Source organism: Salmo salar, chromosome 12 (assembly GCF_965601325.2).
Source record: "Salmo salar chromosome 12, fSalSal1, whole genome shotgun sequence".
NCBI lineage: Eukaryota > Metazoa > Chordata > Actinopteri > Salmoniformes > Salmonidae > Salmo > Salmo salar.
The window spans coordinates 33,155,964-33,172,239 of record NC_138302.1 but is presented as its reverse complement, the minus strand read 5'-3'; the positions used below and the strand labels follow the sequence as shown (position 1 = coordinate 33,172,239).

General features: G+C 47.3%; 1 pseudogene; it reads left to right on the top strand.

The window, feature by feature from the left end:
• The window catches only part of LOC106564974 (endonuclease V-like), a 29,414-nt pseudogene extending 14,614 nt beyond the window's left edge, over positions 1-14,800 (top strand).
• Positions 14,801-16,276: the final 1,476 nt, after the last annotated feature.

Sequence of the window (16,276 nt, the reverse complement as noted above, 5' to 3'; positions counted from 1 at the left end):
GACTGATCATTTCTTTGTCAGTGAGCAAACATACAAAATCAGCAGGGGATCAAATACTTTTTTCCCTCACTGTACAAGTCGAGCAAAAACAAAAACCTGTTGGTGAAAACTGTAAACCAGCTCTTATTGAAGAGAATACTGGTGGGAGAAGTCTCCGGTAAATATATACACTGCTCAAAAAAATAAAGGGAACACTTAAACAACACATTTTAGATCTGAATGAAAGAAATAATCTTATTAAATACTTTTTTCTTTACATAGTTGAATGTGCTGACAACAAAATCACACAAAAATAACCAATGGAAATCCAATTTATCAACCCATGGAGGTCTGGATTTGGAGTCACACTCAAAATTAAAGTGGAAAACCACACTACAGGCTGATCCAACTTTGATGTAATGTCCTTAAAACAAGTCAAAATGAGGCTCAGTAGTGTGTGTGGCCTCCACGTGCCTGTATGACCTCCCTACAACGCCTGGGCATGCTCCTGATGAGGTGGCGGATGGTCTCCTGAGGGATCTCCTCCCAGACCTGGACTAAAGCATCCGCCAACTCCTGGACAGTCTGTGGTGCAACGTGGCGTTGGTGGATGGAGCGAGATATGATGTCCCAGATGTGCTCAATTGGATTCAGGTCTGGGGAACGGGTGGGCCAGTCCATAGCATCAATGCCTTCCTCTTGCAGGAACTGCTGACACACTCCAGCCACATGAGGTCTAGCATTGTCTTGCATTAGGAGGAACCCAGGGCCAGCATATGGTCTCACAAGGGGTCTGAGGATCTCATCTCGGTACCTAATGGCAGTCAGGCTACCTCTGGCGAGCACATGGAGGGCTGTGCGGCCCCCCAAAGAAATGCCACCCCACACCATGACTGACCAACCGCCAAACCGGTCATGCTGGAGGATGTTGCAGGCAGCAGAACGTTCTCCACGGCGTCTCCAGACTCTGTCACGTCTGTCACATGTGCTCAGTGTGAACCTGCTTTCATCTGTGAAGAGCACAGAGCGCCAGTGGCGAATTTGCCAATCTTGGTGTTCTCTGGCAAATGCCAAACGTTCTGCACGGTGTTGGGCTGTAAGCACAACCCCCACCTGTGGACGTCAGGCCCTCATACCACCCTCATGGAGTCTGTTTCTGACCGTTTGAGCAGACACATGCACATTTGTGGCCTGCTGGAGGTCATTTTGCAGGGCTCTGGCAGTGCTCCTCCTGCTCCTCCTTGCACAAAGGCGGAGGTAGCGGTCCTGCTGCTGGGTTGTTGCCCTCCTACGGCCTCCTCCATGTCTCCGGATGTACTGGCCTGTCTCCTGGTAGCGCCTCCATGCTCTGGAGACTACGCTGACAGACACAGCAAACCTTCTTGCCACAGCTCGCATTGTTGTGCCATCCTGGATGAGCTGCACTACCTGAGCCACTTGTGTGGGTTGTAGACTCCGTCTCATGCTACCACTAGAGTGAAAGCACCGCCAGCATTCAAAAGTGACCAAAACATCAGCCAGGAAGCATAGGAACTGAGAAGTGGTCTGTGGTCACCACCTGCTGAACCACTCCTTTATTGGGGGTGTCTTGCTTATTGCCTATAATTTCCACCTGTTGTCTATTCCATTTGCACAACAGCATGTGAAATTTATTGTCAATCAGTGTTGCTTCCTAAGTGGACAGTTTGATTTCACAGAAGTGTGATTGACTTGGAGTTACATTGTGTTGTTTAAGTGTTCCCTTTATTTTTTTGAGCAGTATATATATATATTTAAGCAATTTTGCAGCAATTTGTATTATGTAAATGTACCCTTTGTTTCGTTGAGGGAAATTCCAATCCAAATTACAAATAATTTAATTTTAAGGAAATGAATTGCATGCTTCAGGCTTGCAACAGAGCAGTACTGTAGTGTGATGGTTTGGTGTCTATAATGACTGATGGAGGGGTGGTAGTAATGACAGAGGTAAGGGTTTCACTCTCTTCTGATGAAGGATTTTGAATGCGAGAGATGGAGACAGACAAACAGACATGGCACTAACATGACTAATGTGACCACTAATGTTAACAGATTTCCATAGCAAAAGGCCATGGGAGTTTAGCGCAGTACCCTGAACACACACCACCAGCAATCAACTGCCAAAAGGCTCCACACCCTAAAAACTCAATTACCAGGCAATAACCGCAGCTCAAACGGTCCCCACGACTCGTACCGCACTAATCTTACATAACACTTTGTGAAAAACACTTGATGTCCCTCAGCTCTGCTTTGGCTCTAACGGCTGTTATGTTTAGACTCAGATTAGGTTTCTACTGTTTATGACCAGAGAAACCGGTAGCGACTCCCAAGTTAATTCGATCTCTCTCAGGCGACACTTAGCGTCTCACGGACGATAGCGATCGCATAAGCCTCGCTAACCGAACTACTGTAGCCGCGGTGTGGATTGCATTGGCTGAGATTTCTGAGCTACTGAACAGTATCTGTCAGTTAGCTACTGTTAGCTAAAGCGTTGGCTCTTAGCTAGTCTTTCATTAAGGTATCAGGTAGCTTTTAGCCGTCCAGATACATTTCCCTCTGGCTTTTAGCCGTCCAGATACATTTCCCTCTGGCTTTTAGCCGTCCAGATACATTTCCCTCGGGCTTTTAGCCGTCCAGATACATTTCCCTCGGGCTTTTAGCCGTCCAGATACATTTCCCTCTGGCTTTTAGCCGTCCAGATACATTTCCCTCGGGCTTTTAGCCGTCCAGATACATTTCCCTGGGGCTTTTAGCCGTCCAGATACATTTCCCTCGGGCTTTTAGCCGTCCAGATACATTTCCCTCGGGCTTTTAGCCGTCCAGATACATTTCCCTCGGGCTTTTAGCCGTCCAGATACATTTCCCTTGGGCTTTTAGCCGTCCAGATACATTTCCCTCGGGCTTTTAGCTAGCGACGCTCCAGTTATTTTAAATGGAACATTAGAACACCTCTTATCTTGACTTTGAGACTGGCGTCGGGGTCTGTTTTCAAACGATGACTCACTGCGGATTGTAGAATGATAGATGTGACCTCCCTGACTTCAATATTGCTTAGATACGAGCGTAGCGTTAAACTGCCATGTGTGTAGTTGTTTTTGCTCGTTAATCACATCAATGCAACATGAGTCATATTTGTTCCTCCAACTGCTCTCACCTGAAATTAGATTAGGGGAATCTGTGTTCATACATCCAGAGTGAAGGAGACGTCAAAGACACACACAGACATCCAATGTGTCTCTAGGGTTTTGAAATGTCCAAGTGTTTTTCGTAACATTGCGATGACGCCCAATAGGTTTACTGTTGGACAATCAATTCAAATCCAAGCAAAATGTCCATTGAAACGTCGCAATACAATTTCCGTGAATTGTTCATGGGATTTCAACGTGAAGGCTTTTTATAGAAGCTCCTTTAATCACGGAGCCTCTGTTGTCACGGTGACATCACATTTCTGTGTCCCTGTTACCCCCTGCGTCTTATTATGGGCTAAAGGTTTGTATGGACATGCCACTGGTCTTTTCTCATTGTGTGTGTGTGTGCATGTGTACAATGTGCGTGTTATGCGCCGCTGCAACACATTCAGGTGTACAGGCCATCAATGGTGCATTGCCAGGGAGTGACTCACTGAGTCCTGCTCGATGGATAGAGGCGTCATTCCGTTCACACGACAGCTGCCGCCCCTGCCTGCTGCTAGGTGGCTGAAATTCCTCTCTATGTCTCTCTTGTACGTTTCTCTTTCTTCGGCTCCACTCTATTTCCCAGCTCTCTCTCACTCCTTTCACTCCTTCTCTCTCTACTCGCTCTGCCACTGCCGTCTCTCAATATCCCATCGTCATTTTTAACCTCTCCCAGTTCTCCCAGACCCCTTCACTCACTCTTTCTCCCCCTCCCTCTTCCTCTTCCTCTCTGGCACTGAGTCAAACCACTGTGTTATTGATCGTTGGCCTGTCTCATGTCCTACTGCCCAGATAGACACACTGGTCTCCTAGATAGCACCAGATGGGCCCTGGGCCCTACCTGGCCACTCACCTGGCATATCTTCTTGTCCTGTATTATAATTAGTTATAGTGAAAAGGATTGGACATCAAAGCTTTCATTCGTTTAAAGTCAAGTCCTCATCTCCAATGAGATACCTGTTACAGCATCAGTCTTGGCAACAGGGATGAGGATGGGTTTTTTGATCTGAATGTATCTCAAGCTGATTGCAGGATCTGAGAGCTCTCTCATATAAACACTGCATCATCCAATATGTGAAATATCAGATTTTTACCTTTTCAAGTTTAAGGTCGAGTGAAGATGGGATTGTGCGGTTTTTCACAGACCGATGACTCACACCATCCTATGCACTTCAAATGAGATATACACTACATGACCAAAAGTATGTGGACACCTGCTTGTCGAACATCTCATTCCAAAATCAAGGGCATTAGTATGGAGTTGGTCCCCCCTTTGCTGCTCTAACAGCCTCCACTCTTCTGGGAAGGCTTTCCACTACATGTTGGAACATTGCTGCGGGGACTTACTTCCATTTAGCCACGAGTATTAGTGAGGTCAGGCACTAATGTTGGGCGATTAGGCCATGCTCGCAGTCTGCGTTCCAATTCATCCCAAAGGTGTTTGATGGGGTTGAGGTCAGGGCTCTGTGCAGGCCAGTCAAGTTCTTCCACATCAATCTCAACAAACGATTGGACCTTGCTTTGTGCACGGGGGTATTGTCATGCTGAAACAGGAAAGGGCCTTCCCCAATCTGTTGCCACAAAGTTGGAGGCACAGAATTGTCTAGAATGTCATTGTACGCTGTAGCGTTAACATTTCCCTTCACTGGAACTAAGACGCCTAGCCTGAACCATGAAAAACAGCCCCAGACCATTATTCATCCTCCACCAAACTTTACTGCCAGATGGTGAAGCGTGATTCATCACTCCAGAGAATGCATTTCCACTGCTCCAGAGTCCAATAGCGGCGAGCTTTCAACACTCCAGCCAACGCTTGGCATTGCACAATGTGATCGTAGACTTGTGTGTGGCTGCTTGGCCATGGAAACCCATTTCCTGACGAACAGTTCTTGTGCTTGTTGCTTCCAGAGGCAGTTTGGAACTCGGTAGTGAGTGTTGCGTCCTGTTGTAACCATGGACAGATGATTTTTATACACTTCAGTACTCGGCGGTCCCGTTCTGTGAGCATGTGTGGCCTACCACTTCGCGGCTGAGCCGTTGGTGCTCCTAGACGTTTCCACTTCACAATAACAGCACTTACAGTTGACCGGGGCAGCTCTAGCAGGGCAGAAATTTGACAAACTGACTTTTTGGAAAGTCAATGAGCTCTTCAGTAATGCCATTCTACTCTATGGAGATTGCATGGCTGTGTGCTCGATTTTATACACTGTGTGGCTGAAATAGCCGAATTCACTCATTTGAAGGGGTGTCCACATACTAAACTCAGCAAAAAAAGAAACCTCCTCTCACTGTCAACTGCGTTTATTTTCAACAAACTTAACATGTGTAAATATTTGTATGAACATAACAAGATTCAACAAATGAGACATAAACTGAACAAGTTCCACAGACATGTGACTAAGATAAATGGAATAATGTGTCCCTGAACAAAGGAGGGGTCAAAATCAAAAGTAACAGTCAGTATCTGGTGTGGCCACCAGCTGCATTAAGTACTGCAGTGCATCTCCTCCTCATGGACTGCACCAGATTTGCCAGTTCTTGCTGTGAGATGTTACCCCATTCTTCCACCAAGGCACCTGCAAGTTCCGGACATTTCTGGGGGAATTGCCTTAGCCCTCACCTTACGATGCAACAGGTCCCAGATGTGCTCAATGGGATTGAGATCCGGGCTCTTTACTGGCCATGGCAGAACACTGACATTCCTGTCTTGCAGGAAATCAAACACAGAACGAGCAGTATGGCTGGGGGCATTGTCATGCTGGAGGGTCATGTCAGGATGAGCCTGCAGGAAGGGTACCACATGAGGGAGGAGGGTGTCTTCCCTGTAACGCACAGCGTTGAGATTGCCTGCAATGACAACAGGCACAGTCCGATGATGCTGTGACACCCCGCCCCAGACCATGAAGGACCCTCCATCTCCAAATCGATCCCGCTCCAGAGTACAGGCCTCGGTGTAACGCTCATTCCTTCGACGATAAACGCGAATCCGACCATCACCCCTGGTGAGACAAAACCGCGACTCGTCAGTGAAGAGGACTTTTTGCCAGTCCTGTCTGGTCCAGCGACGGTGGGTTTGTGCCCATAGGCACATTGATTAACTACTACCACTTGAATAAAGAACACTATCATCTGCATAAAAATGAGCATCCGCTGTTTCAATAAGATCCCCAATGTTGTTGATATACAAAATTAACAACAGTGGGCCCAAAATAGAACCTTGCGGAACACCTGAGCACACCTCTGTGGACTCAGATTTACAACCATCCACCATTACATATTGTGTACGATTTGATATTTGTTTGTTATAAGTGGTCTGCAACTGCGAGGACGATCAGCTGTCCGTCCTGTCTCCCTGTAGCTCTGTCTTAGGCGTCTCACAGTACGGACATTGCAATTTATTGCCCTGGCCACACCTGCAGTCCTCATGCCTCCTTGCAGCATGCCTAAGGCATGTTCACGCAGATGAGCAGGGACCCTGGGCATCTTTCTTTTGGTGTTTTTCAGAGTCAGTAGAAAGGCCTCTTTAGTGTCCTAAGTTTTCATAACTGTGACCTTAATTGCTTGCCGTCTGTAAGCTGTTAGTGTCTTAACGACCGTTCCACAGGTGCATGTTCATTAATTGTTTATGGTTCATTGAACAAGTATGGGAAACAGTGTTTAAACCCTTTACAATGAAGATCTGTGAAGTTATTTGGATTTTTACGAATTATCTTTGAAAGACATGGTCCTGGAAAAGGGACGTTTCTTTTTTTGCTGAGTTTATATATAGTATATTTCCAGGAAGGGAACAGGACAGCTACTAGCATGTTGACTTGTGCGAAAGACAGGAACATGGCTGACAGGGCTGTGAAAAACATGTCAGGGCCTCATCCTCCCCTCGAAGAAAAGAGAGACCGAGGAGATGGGAGAGAGAAAGACTTTGATATTGCAAGAAAAATAAACCCACGCACAGACAGAGAGAAAGTCAGACACGTACAGACGGACGGACAGTAGTAGTGTGGATGAAGGATGGTCTGACTCCACTCCTCCTCCTCAGATTGCTTCATTGCAGAAGGGAGGAGACCGTTTCCCTCTGACTACCGAGTCAGGAAAAGTGCTGGGGAGGGTAAGACTCACACAAACGTTCACCATTTGCACACAAACACGTAATCAGTAGTTCTAAACATACAGTCTCTCCTCTGTCTCTCTGTCTCTCTGATTCTCCTCTCTCTTGCTCCACCCCTTTTCGTCCTCTTTCTTTCTAGGCCCTGCGTAGTCCTGACAGCAGTACCAAACCGGTGTATGTTTCAGTGGGCCACAAGATCAGCCTGGACACAGCCCTGGACACAGCCCTGCACCTCACACACTCCTGCTGCCGCTACCGTGTCCCAGAGCCTATCAGACAGGTACACACACAGAGTCAAACACATACACATACACATTCTCACACATACACATACACATTCTCACACGTACACAAACACATTCCCACACATACACATTCCCACACATACACAAACACATGCACACATGCATACAAAAAGAGCCACTCAGTCACCAGATTAGAAGTCAGTCCGATCAATGAAAGCCAACTGAGATGAACCCTGTTAAATGTCAAATGGCTGGGAGGAACAGAGCAAATCAATACGGCTTGCTGGACACGGGACACCATGTGAAGTTAACCTGTCTGTCTATGCTTCTCTCATAGAGAGGGATAGAGGCCGCTCTTGCCACAAAGCCTGTTGTAGCATGGGCAGCGCCATTTGAAGTTTATAATGGCAAAAACATGGTGGGCTGGCTCTCTTTCTAACTTTATGCTCATCTCTACCTGCAGTCTGTTAGTGTTATTCTGCATTCCTGCCACTAGACGGTGCTGTTCCCTTAGAGAAAAGTGTGGTGGCGTAACTCATCTGCCTTACACACTGTGCTGCTGTCAAAACCAGCCCTGCACTGCACCCAGTGCTCTCACACACACACATGCATGCACATAAACTCACTCACTCACTCACTCACTCACTCACTCACTCACTCACTCACTCACTGTCTCATTCTTTCTCTCTATCTCTCGTTCTCTCTCTTGCTGTCTCGCTCTCTCTGTCTCTCACTGTCATTTTCCTCCACTGCAGTCGGCACACACACACACACACACACACACACACACACACACACACACACACACACACACACACACAGCATTTCACACACCTCTATTCTCAGTATATTGCCAGGAGAGCTGCAGCAGTAGGCTAACTCATCTCCTCCTGTGTGTGTGTTCATTTCATCAGTGAGTGTGCTAATGTGTTTAGTGGGTGCTGGGGGTTCGTCCAATAAGATTGAACCTGGACATCGCTGAGAGCAAGGGGACTGGCAGAGAAATAACCGCTCTGTTCTTTCTCTCTTCATATCTCTCCCTCTCTTCCACTCTCTCCCTCGTCTCTCATTCCCCGCTTTATTTGGTTCATCTCACTTATCTGTATTTGTCTATCTCGTTCTCTCTCTACACCTCTCTCTCTCTCTCTCTCTCTCTCTATACACCTCTCTCTCTCTACACCTCTCTCTCTCTCTCTCTCTCTCTCTCTCTACACCTCTCTCTCTCTCTACACCTCTCTCTCTCTCTCTCTCTCTCTCTCTCTCTCTCTCTCTCTCTCTCTCTCTCTCTCTCTCTCTCTCTCTCTCTCCAGACGGTCGTCAACGTTGACCCTTGACAAGCTGTACTGCTGCCAGCCAGCACTCAAACACGTTTACACACACACACACACACACACACACACACACACTGATGCTAGCTCAGAGCCAGCAGCGACAGGTTGCCAAGTGTTCTTGTGCTGTGGAAACAACAATATGCTCGTGCTCCTCAGCGTTTAGTTTCAGTTTACTGTTGGGACCCAAACACAGGAGCAGATGGTGGAGGTTTGCCAAATAAGGGCACAGGCATCGTTTCTGAATTCAGAAAGAGGGACAAATTAGAGCGTGTACGTTAATGAGGTGTTTTGGGGCACCGGAAGTAGGGATTTGGGTTGACAGGTTGGGTTAAGGAGCTGGGTATGTAAACTGGGAACCGGAAGTAGGGATTTGGGTTGACAGGTTGGGTTAAGGAGCTGGGTATGTAAACTGGGAACCGGAAGTAGGGATTTGGGTTGACAGGTTGGGTTAAGGAGCTGGGTATGTAAACTGGGAACCGGAAGTAGGGATTTGGGTTGACAGGTTGGGTTAAGGAGCTGGGTATGTAAACTGGGAACCGGAAGTAGGGATTTGGGTTGACAGGTTGGGTTAAGGAGCTGGGTATGTAAACTGGGAACCGGAAGTAGGGATTTGGGTTGACAGGTTGGGTTAAGGAGCTGGGTATGTAAACTGTTCATGTGAGATGGGTTGGGGATCGTACTGTAGCAAAATCATTTCAACCAGGTTGCAGTGGCACCTGTTCAGAATGTAAACTTAAACCCCTCGCCTCTTTTCCCATTCCCCTTCTCCTCTCCTATCTTTTCCTGTCCTTTCCACTTCCCTTCTTTCATCTTCTCCCCTCTTCTCCCCTCTTCTATTCTACTCCCTACCTCTCGTTCCTCTCCTCTCCTCCCCTTCTCACTACCTGTTAAACCTGAGAGAAAGAAAATCCCTCAGTCTGTCTGATCTCGACAGTTAAAAGAGCGAGAGAGAGATGAAAGAGGAAGGTGACATCATGGTAGGAGTCTGCAGTGAAGAGTTGATGGTGCAGGGGGCTGAAGGCAGAGTCAAGGCACTGCAGCGGAGTCTGTATACACAGTGCGTTGAGTGCGGAGGAACACGCGTTTTTACACGGACGTGATGAAGCTCTCCGTCTCACCCACTCACGCTCATATACACTTTGAAACTCTCATAGACTCACTGTGCGAATACACTCATTGATGTCAGTATTAGGCACAGTCACTTGCTCATACACTCAGTCACTCACTCATATTCTTCTCAGTCGCTGAGAAAGCATGAGACAGCGTAGCCCCTTGCAGACATTCAACCTTTTCCATGAGTTAACACTCTTAGAGCCCTGAGAGGAAGATTAGCACAATAACACACACACACTCCCTTCTTCCTAGCCTTTCCTAATGAGGCCACAAACAAAACTAATGGACAGTAGGAGTCCTTTCACCTAACGATGACGGAGGCCAGGCAGGCCGTATAGTGCTTAACATCGCACCATTCACACACTCCCAGTGGACCCTGTGTGTGTGTGTGTGTGTGTGTGTGTGTGTGTGTGTGTGTCTCTGTGTCTCCCCCTCTCTCTCTCTCTCTCTCTTTCTCTCTCTCTCTCTCTGTGTGTCTGTGTCTCTCTTTCTCTCTCTCTCTGTGTGTGTGTCTCTCTCTCTCTCTTTCTCCCTCTCTCTCTGTGTGTGTGTGTCTCTCTCTCTGTGTGTGTCTCTCTCTGTGTGTCTCTCTTTCTCTCTCTCTCTCTCTCTTTCTCTCTCTCTCTGTGTCTCTCTCTCTCTCTTTCTCCCTCTCTCTCTCTCTCTCTCTCTCTCTCTCTCTCGCTGTGTCTCTCTGTGTCTCTCTCTCTCTTTCTCTCTCTCTGTGTGTCTCTCTCTCTCTCTGTGTGTGTGTCTCTCTCTCTCTCTCTCTCTGTGTGTCTCTCTCTCTCTCTCTCTCTCTCTGTGTGTCTCTCTCTCTCTCTCTCTCTCTCTGTGTGTGTCTCTCTCTCTCTCTCTCTCTGTGTGTGTGTGTCCCTCTCTCCCTCCCCCCACATCTGCTTGGCTGGTAATTATCTCCGGACAGCAGAAATCCATACTAACTGACAGGAAGACATGAAGTTGTTAATGGACAACAAGGAACTAATGCTAAAGACATAACACTACTCTACTCTCTTTCCTTTAGGGATGAAGGACTAGGAGGGCTCACCAGGGAAGTTGATTACTGCAGCTCAGGAACAGCGCCAGTCTTGTGGCACTGACCAATGCCAATCAGTTAGGATTAGTAGTAGTAATCAATTCAATTTAGTTAAGCTTTACTGTACCCAAAGGGGTGAATTGTTGACAAGACAAAGCACAATGATGTGTCCGGTGTCACACAAAGTCCTGCAGACGGGTAACAAATGTCATGATTCTGGTAGGAGTTCACAACTACAGTAGGAGCTCCACTCTGGGTGGCCGAACAGGAGCTCCACTCTGGGTGGCCGAACAGGAGCTCCACTCTGGGTGGCCGAACAGGAGCTCCACTCTGGGTGGCCGAACAGGAGCTCCACTCTGGGTGGCCGTTCTAGTTCTACCATAACTCTATGCCTATATCTGCTCTGCTCATCACACCTGGCCTGTAACATTGTGTTTCCCGCAGCCCTGAGAGCCCTGAGCTGAGATACTCATCCATTACTCTGCTCTGCATCTGAATCAACAGGAAACGCTAAATCAGCATTGCTGCTCCCAAGGTTGTTGCCGTAACAAATGGAATTTCAATGTGAGCGATTGTTGAAGGTAGTGTTAGCGGTGGGCCGTGGTGGGTCTTTGTAGACAGAGGTAAAGGGATGCTGACGGTAGTTTTGTGTGCTGGTGTCCCCGCTGAGACTCTGGCTTCCGTGTTTGTTTAAAGGGAAGGCTTTAATCTGTGTTGTGTGTTTTGTGGCCGTCTCTCTCTTCCTACTGCATCAGCTACACACACAGACTGCTTACAGAAACTCATGCCTATTGTGTCTCTCTCGCTCTCTTTGTTAATGTTTGTGTGTGTGTCTGTGTCTGTGTGGGTGCGCATGCCTGTCACATTTCTCAGCATATGTCTGTCTCTCTCCCTTTCTCTCTCTCTCTTTCTCTCCCCCCTCCAATCTATTGCTGTCCTTCCCTCACCCTCTCTCTCCCCTCTCCTTTGAATAATTCAACCCCACAGAGCTTTGTGTTTCTGTCTGTTGACACTGACACATTAACAACACCCACCCACCCAAAACAAACCCAAACACATTCAGTCTACTGCAGACCTGGGTTCAAACCCAAACACATTCAGTCTACTGCAGACCTGGGTTCAAACCCAAACACATTCAGTCTACTGCAGGCATGGGTTCAAACCCAAACACATTCAGTCTACTGCAGGCATGGGTTCAAACCCAAACACATTCAGTCTACTGCAGGCATGGGTTCAAACCCAAACACATTCAGTCTACTGCAGACCTGGGTTCAAACCCAAACACATTCGGTCTACTGCAGACCTGGGTTCAAACCCAAACACATTCAGTCTACTGCAGGCCTAGGTTCAAACCCAAACACATTCAGTCTACTGCAGACCTGGGTTCAAACCCAAAACACATTCAGTCTCCCGCAGAACTGGGTTCAAACAATCCTGCCTGGAGTGTCAGATGGGCAAGAATACTTTTGTTGGACTATTCCATTGATCCAGGCAAGCTCAATCAAGCTCAGCTTTGAAATGATTTCAAATAGTATTTGAACCCAGGTCCTGTATCCAGTACATTTGATCTCCTCTCCTCTATGGAAACAAATGACAGTGCAGACGCAGAAAACACACAATGCAGGAGAGAGGCTAGACACTAACTATGAGGAATTACACCAGCAGAGTCATCACACTAACTTCTGTCCTCTTCCTGCTGTGTTGTCATGGATGGGGATTGAGTGCGACAAATGTGTCTCACTTAAGGTGGTTAGTGTGCTTTGTGCATGCCATGTGTTCTACTGTAACGGGTGATCAGGGTGTATGGTAAGATGGTAAGGCTCGGAGATGTGACTCAACATTTGACTATTTACTTGAGTGCATCATGCCCAAGTGTACCGTGTGTCCAGCTACGGTCTTACCAGGGATTTGAACTAGCCTACACGCCACACAACTTGCGTTTTACCCCCTGGGCAAATATCACCAGTTATTCATATTTTGTCATGTGTGAAATATTGCCAAAATAGTTCATATTCATAATATGGCAGAAAAAACAAGTTGCTCTGAACGATTTCACTCCGCAGGTGTGCTTTCTTTCTGAGGGGGGAGGTGATACTACTGCAGCATTAAACGGTGCTGCTTGTTGAAGCCCTCAGCTTTTCTAAATGTTAATATATTTCTGTTTGACATTTTCAGCTTGAACCAGAAACCCAGTCCCACTGGAGGAGTAAAGAGAGGGAGGGAGGGAGGGAGGGAGGGAGGGGAAGGAGGGATGGAGGGAGAGGAAGGAGGGAGAGGAAGGAAGAGAGGGATAGTGTAGCCAGACAAACTGCTGTAGGGCTGCAGGGGGAAAGCAATAGCCGTGCCTCAGGCCAGTGGAACGAGGCCAGGGTGCAGAGTTAGAGAAAGAGAGAGAGTGTGTGCGTAAACATGTCTGCATGCATGTGAGTGTGCGTGTGTGAGTGCGTGCGGGCATGCGTATGTACATGTTTGTGTGAAAGGGTGCCAATGCCAAGTGCCACAGCTGAGCTGTCCTGTGCCCAGTGTAAGAGCTCAACGGGTGACAACAGGAGACTGGTGGACAAAGCTTCAATCAGATCCCTTCATTTCTGTTGCCACTACCTTTTCTACCTCTCCCTCTGTCGACCACACGCCAATGCATCATCCACATCTCTCGTTCTCTCTCTCTCATTCTCTCTCTCGTTCTCTCTCCTTTTCTTTTCTTTTGCTCCCTCCATTCTCTCCCACTCCCATCCAAAGCAGTGACTAATCAGCCGAGTGTTGTCTCTGTGCTTCGCTGAGTGCTATGGGAAGTTATGATAATGAGGAAGTTGGAACCCACCTGTTATTTCTGCGTGCTCCGCGCCGCGCCCACAGCTACTGGAGCAGACCCCAGATGGATCTAAGATAAACACTGGTCTTTTATGATGTTTCTGTAATGTGAAGTTTTTTGGGGGTATTTTAAGATCTGTTTGAGTGTGCGTTCACCACGGGTGTGAAGTTTTTTTGTGTGTGTCTGTGCACAGTGTCTGTCTATGTGCCAGCGTGTGTGTACACATGTTTCCATGCAGGTGCTGGGTAATTCAGGGGCTTCAGCTGCAAATGGAGTGACTGAGGTCCTTGCTGATTGATAGAGAGAGAAGAAAAATCCCCAGTGGAATTCACACTCTGACAGTTCTCATTAAGGTAACTGACACTAGGGCTTTACCAAGGCCACACATTCATTACCAAACACATTCTAAACCCCCTTTCATTTTAAATCCTCACACCTACCTTATACCATCCATGATTTACAGCTAAAGCACACACACGCATAGAAACACACACACATACACTTACAGCCAAAGCACAACCACACAAGCAAAAGAAAATCTCACACACGCACGCAATCCACGACTCTTACTGAGTCACGTAGCAAGAACAAAGGCAGGTCGGAAATCAAATAAACAGTTCTAGATGAGTTTTTAAAGCAATTTGATGGATGAATGGTTGTCATTGTCATGTCGAGATGAAGCATGCAGCAAATCTTTGTGAGGGTGTTCTTGTTGTTGATATGTTTTAGGCTGCTTTTTTCTAATCCTATGCGGGGGGAGGACAGGGGATTCTAAGTTGAGGAGTGTAGTGTCATAACTCAAACATTCACGGAGATATTGCAGAATACACAGGTGTGCGGTTTTATGACAGTGGGAAGACAAGAGGCCTAATCGGTGTTGTTGACGGCAGCAGAAGTTAGCCCCTCTGCTATCTTTTTGGGATTGCAGGCGGACATGCGCTCCAGAGAGTACCTGCGTGTCCACTTCCCAACTGCTGCAGACACCTGAGCATAGAGGAGATGGGTAGGTGTTTCAGCAGACACACACACAGAGGTAAAGCACTCATTGCAGGCATTTGCCGTGGCTTACAAATACTAACACTTTTGCAGTCCCCAATTCTGAGGAGGGAGATAAAACACAGTCCCATTTCAAACAGATATATTGATGTGACTCCCTTTCTCTCTCTTTCTCTCTCTCTCTCTCTCTCTCTCTCTCTCTCTCTCTCTCTCTCTCTCTCTCTCTCTCTCTCTCTCTCTCTCTCTCTCTCTCTCTCTCTCTCTCTCTCTCTCTCTCTGTATCTCTCTGTATCTCTCTCTCTCTCTCTCTCTCTCTCTCTCTCTCTCTCTCTGCACTCTTTGGATCTGTGCCAGGCTGCCAGCCCAGTGCTGAGCCCTTAATGTCCTTACAGAGGGTATACAAGGCACTAGTGTTATCCCAGGACAGCCTTTCTGCAGGGGGAAGGGTGGGAGGTGAGCCAGTGGGACCAGCTGGGGTTGAGCTCTGAAAGAGGGAGGAATGGAGGGAGGAATGGAGAGAGGGAGGGAAGAAAAGGGGGTGTGAGGCTGTGGCGGTTTGTGCCGTTCAAGATTAGGGAGAGGATGTAGGTGCGCAGGTTCGTGAGACAAATTGGAGTAATCAATGTGGCAGACAGTGACTCATGTGATAACACCGTGCACACTCTTGACTGCATCTACCTGACCTGGGGTGTAATCATTAGTCCAAACAGTTTGCTTAAACAAGAGTTTCTTTTGGACAAATGTAGGTACAGTGGGGGGGAAAAGTATTTGATCCCCTGCTGATTTTGTACGTTTGCCCACTGACAAAGAAATGATCAGTCTATAATTTTAATGGTAGGTTTATTTGAACAGTGAGAGACAGAATAACAACAAAAAAATCCAGAAAAAAACACATGTCAAAAATGTTATAAATTGATTTGCATTTTAATGAGGGAAATAAGTATTTGACCCCCTCTCAATCAGAAAGATTTCTGGCTCCCAGGTGTCTTTTATACAGGTAACGAGCTGAGATTAGGAGCACACTCTTAAAGTGAGTGCTCCTAACCACAGCTTGTTACCTGTATAAAAGACACCTGTCCACAGAAGCAATCAATCAATCAGATTCCAAACTCTCCACCATGGCCAAGACCAAAGAGCTCTCCAAGGATGTCAGGGACAAGATTTTAGACCTACACAAGGCTGGAATGGGCTACAAGACCATCGCCAAGCAGCTTGGTGAGAAGGTGACAACATTTGGTACGATTATTCGCAAATGGAAGAAACACAAAAGAACTGTCAATCTCCCTCGGTCTGGGGCTCCATGCAAGATCTCACCTCGTGGAGTTGCAATGATCATGAGAACGGTGAGGAATCAGCCCAGAACTACACGGGAGGATCTTGTCAATGATCTCAAGGCAGCTGGGACCATAGTCACCAAGAAAACAATTGGTAACACACTACGCCGTGAAGGACTGAAATCCTGCAGCGC